The 5,020-nt window shown below is 38.5% G+C and overlaps 1 long non-coding RNA gene across 1 annotated transcript in view; it reads right to left on the bottom strand.

Moving 5' to 3' along the window:
• Positions 1-2,231: 2,231 nt before the first annotated feature.
• The window catches only part of LOC106727314, an 11,426-nt gene continuing 8,637 nt past the window's right edge, over positions 2,232-5,020 (bottom strand). The window contains exon 3 of the long non-coding RNA XR_001363485.1: positions 2,232-2,242. This is a non-coding gene — a long non-coding RNA (uncharacterized LOC106727314). The remainder of the gene's footprint in view (positions 2,243-5,020) is intronic.

The raw sequence follows: 5,020 nt of genomic DNA on the forward strand, positions 1-5,020 counted from the left end.
GAAGGAGTAATGGACCATAAATCTTGTAAAGAGAAGGATGGCTGTTGAATTATGTTCATTTTTGTGATATGAGGCATCATATTCGGGCGCTGAGCACCATTCCCTGGCAGTCCTGTACCCAAAGCGGAAGAACTTCTCATCCCAATTCAAAGGTCAGATTTTTGGAGAGGAGGGAAACAGGTGTTAGACCATCACCCGATTGGTCTGAATATAAAAATAAAACGATTAAAGTGCAGTACTCCTAATTTGCATGGGCCTTCTGTGACCTTCTGGAGCCAATCATACTGTTGCCTGTGTACATGAGGTCCTTCCATGGAGTCCCAGAAAAGCATTTCTGGGGACCCATGCCTGGGTTGATGCGGTTTAGTGATAAGATTTATTGGGGGTGAAATAAATGGCTGCAGCCAGGTTGCCCATGTCTCATCCCCATCCATCCCACTGTGGGAAAAGTCCTTGCCTTTATCAGGCCCAGAACAAAGACTGATGTCCAGAGATTCTGTGCCTTAGGTTGAGTTCATGTCAAAGCTTAGTCCAGGTCAGCCTTTGCCTCCATCTGGCTAGCCTAGTCTGTGTTCCAACCACACTGGTCAGGTGCTTCATTGCTATGCCCAGGTTTGCACTTGGAGCCCACATTTGGAAACCTCGTGGCTGCCGCCACATGGTGGAAAGAACGCAGGAAGGAATGCGGTGGGCCTGTGTTACCAAGCCTGAGAGACAGAGCTTGTTCAGTTTGTATTATAATATCCTGGGCTTGCGAAGGACCAGGCACCCTTTCAAACTAACAAATCATCTTTCCAATCTTTCAGGGGCTTATGACGGGTCCTCCCCCTAATCAAGCCGTTTCCTAGATCTTCCAGGGTTCTCTGTCCCTTACCCAATCTGATCCTTTTCCCAGGCTAGGCTCCGCCCCTTATGGTTGCCATAATAGTGTCTACTGTGCAAGATTCAAAGTAGAAGCACCTTCCCCGGGCCATCTTGGCTTCTACTGGCCATGCACCTGGCAGAGGAATTTCTCCTGCTGTTTTAATTCCTCACTTGGTAAGGACCACTAACCATGATCCTGCCTGCCTGCTTTGGGGATTTCAAAGACGGGAGGTGCAGCAGTTCCCTGGGGAGTGTGTGAAACTGTACCTTCCGAATGAAGCAGGCTTATTATCAGACTCAGCTCCCTGGTTTATTAGGCTAATAATGTCCCATTCCCTTTGGACCCTTCCTTTATTAATATCTAGTTAACTACCTTAATAATACCTCTTCATATAACTTAGTTGTTGTGAGAAGAGTTAGCCTCTCTTCTGACTTCTAGACCAACACTGTTTTCATTGTGCATCATCTTCTGAGACACTGAGTCCAAAATTACAGGGTGTTGATAGCATGATTAGCATTCCAGCTTCAGTATTTTAAACATCCTTAAACTTGATTCTCTCTTTTCCTAAATTTTCTTCTTGGTTACCTTCTCCTAGCTTCTTCTAATTCAACTAATTCTTTAATTTTTTTTTAATCCTCACCTGAGGATATGTCTTTATTTATTTTTAGAGAGAGGGGAAGGGAGAGAGATAAAGAGAGAGGATGTGAGAGAAACATTGATTGGTTGCCTTCCATATGTGGCCAGATTGAGGATTGAACCCACAACCTATGCATGACCCCTGACTGGGAATCAAATGCACAACCCTTCAGTGTATGTGACAACCTTCCAACTAATAACCACCTGGACAGGGCTAATTCAACCAATTCTATTAAGTTACATACACATGCCTTTTTGTAGAATTATGTATTTGGGGGCTTTAGCTCCCAGAGTTGGGTAGAGAAAACTAGACGTTGGGAAATATTTTATAGATCAGGAGACATTTAAAAATTCAAATTTTAATAGTTATTCATGACATTTAGGCAGCCTCACATGACAAATGAGTAGCTGATGACACTCATAAAATTTACTATGGAAATCCTATCTGGACTCCAGAAAAATTGAGGAGTTTAAAATCCTTTAGGCTTTCTGACTTCTTCCTTCCCTAATCTTTCTAAAACTACCTCTTTTATTCAAAGTTCACCCATAGAAGGAGAAAATAATCCTAAACTAATTCTCACTGAAGTCTTGACAGAGTTTTATGAAACTCCTTTGGGCAAAGGCATCACCTACTTTATATTAGCTACCTCCTTTGTATCTTGGTGCCAGATATTACTAATGCTTACTTTATACTTTACAGAAATAGTATGCCTCCTTAATATTACTACTTATTTCCAGAGGCTCAGATATAAATAAGAAAAATTCTTTGCTCTTAAAAACCTTGTAATCTAGCATGGTACAAACAGATTGAAATAACAAAAATATTAAATGAGTCAATTTAAAAACCAAAAATGTGCTTAAAAATAGAGGAGGGCACACTTTCATTTCTCTTGGGTATGTGCTTGAGTGGACTTGGTGAGTTATATGGTAAGTGCATTATTTAAACAGTTTCTTAAGGTGACTGTACCATTTCCACGCACATTACCACAAATAATGATCAGGGTCCCAGTCTTCACATACCATTCAACACTCTTGATTACAGTCATATTAGCTGATATAAAGTGGTATCTTAAAGTTTTGATTACTATTTTTAATAGCTAATGATATTAAATATTTTTTGATGTTCTTATTGGCCACTTATATATTTTTTTGTAAAAATATCTACTTAAATATTTTACAAATTTTTAATTGTATTTATTTTTGCATTAAAGAGTTTTTTTTTATATTCTAGATACTAGATCTTTATTTCACATATTATTTTGAAATATTTTCTCTCCTCTGCTGGTTCTCATTTCATTTTCTTGATGATATCACTTGCAAACCAAATATATATATATGGAGAAAATTTGCAAGTTATATACCTGATAAAAGGTTATTATAAAATATATAAGAAATTTACACAATTCAATAGCAAAAAAGAAATGATGAAAAACATTAAAAAGTCCCGAATAGACATTTTTCCAAGGAACATATACAAATGGCCAACATGTACATGAGAAGGTGATCAATATTGTCAATCATTAGAGAAATGCAAATCAAAGCTAGAATTAGATATAAACTGATAGTGGTTGGAGTAGTTATTATTACAAAGGCATGAGATAACATGCTGGCAGAGATGTGGAGAAAAGGAATACCCTTGGGGGGATGTACATTTGAAATAAAGCTAATATGATCCAGAATTTCTATTTCTAGTTATATATACAAAGAAAATTTTAAAAAGAGATACATTGAATACATTGTAGTCATGAGAAAAAAGAAAATCTTTCTATTTACAACAACATGGATGACCCTAGAGGACATTGTGTTAAGTGAAATTCAGTAGACAGAGAAAACTAAATACTGTATGATATCACTTATATGTAGAAAAAAAATAAGTTGAATTCATAGAAACAGAAAGACAGAATTGAGGTTACCAGCATTTTTAAAATGGGGGAGATGGAGAGATGCTGATCAAAGGTAACAAGCCTTCAATTACAGGATAAATGAGCTCTGGAGACCTGATGTACTGCCTGGAGAGTACAGTTTTAAACATTGTACTGTGTACTTGACATATGCTAAGAGACTAGACCTTAAGCATTCTCATCACCAAATGGGGGGCACACAAAGAAAATAAATAAAAAAGACTGTGTGAGGTGATAAATAAGTTAATTAAACTTTTACAAAGTATACATATGTCAAATCATCCTGGACACTTTATATACAAACAATTTTTATCAATTTTACTTCAATAAAGCTGAAAATGTTTTAAAACAAATTAATAAAAATAGGGATATGGACATGAGCAAGACAGACCTCATTCTTGACTTCACTTGGGTAGCTTTGTTCTTGGAGGATAGTTACAAATAAAAGCAGAAGTTTGTAATGTAATCTTGAGTAAAAAGAGGTGTTTTGCTAGAACACAAAGCAGGGAAAGAAGTCAGAAACTTACTGGGAGATGAAGCACTACATTGTGTAAAGTGGTCACTAAAAACATCTCTGATTGAGGAGACATTTATGCAGAAATTTGAATAAAAGTGGATTGAGCCGTATCTAAGTGATGTGTTAGCAGAGGTAACAGCAAGAGCAGAGGCGCTGGAGCCTGAAGAAGCAATTATCCTGCCACACTTGAGAAAGGGCAAGAAAGCTGGTGCAGCTGGGTTGGAACGGGAGTCAGGAGGGAAGACATAAATCTAGACAAGGTGGGGTTTTAAATGTCAAGGTAAGGGCTTACTCTTTACTGTAAACTGTGGGATAAACCAATGGGAGGTTGTGAACTCCGGAGGGATATAATAAGGTTTAAGATTTTTTAAAAAAACAGCTCAGGAGTAGAAACAAGGAGAGCCATGGGGTGGCTCTAGAAAAGAGATAACACTGCTGAGACAGTAGGAAGCATTGCATTCACACATCTGTAGACTTGACCAGATCCATTCAGTAGTCAATTTGTGATTTGAAAGATGTGAAGAAACCAAAAATAGCTCATCCTACTTTAGTGTATTTGTTTGTTTATTTTTACTGAGCAACTGGGTAAATGGTTTACCTAATAAATAATCTGGAAAAAAGGGTGAAAGAAGTAGATGTGTGTGTGTGTATAGAGGTAAGAATTCTGTTTGAGGGATGGAAAGTTTGTGTTGTCTCAGTCATGCAAATAAGGATATGGACCAGGCAGAGAAATATGCCCCATTTTATTGATTCCAATGCTCATTTTTCTTCTACACTTTAACATCTCTGTAAAATAGAAATACATCACACAACTGATGTTCTCTTTAATCACAGGTAGTCAGGTGGTAGTGGTGATGTAGTTGTCATTGTCTGATATTGGGCAAACTTAGTCACAGCTGTTCATATTGCTACTAGAGGCCCGATGCACAAAAATTTGTGCACTCGGGGGGTCCCTCAGCCCAGCCACACTCCCCAGGGGATCGGGCCTAAGCTGGCAGTCAGACATCCCTCTGGCAGCCTGAGAGCCCTCGGGGGATGTCCACTTGCCAGTGGGGAGCAGGCCTAAGCTGCAGTCGGACATCCTTAGCGCTGCTGAGGAGG

Source organism: Myotis brandtii, unplaced genomic scaffold (genome assembly GCF_000412655.1).
Source record: "Myotis brandtii unplaced genomic scaffold, ASM41265v1 scaffold402, whole genome shotgun sequence".
In the NCBI taxonomy this organism is placed as follows: Eukaryota; Metazoa; Chordata; class Mammalia; order Chiroptera; family Vespertilionidae; genus Myotis; species Myotis brandtii.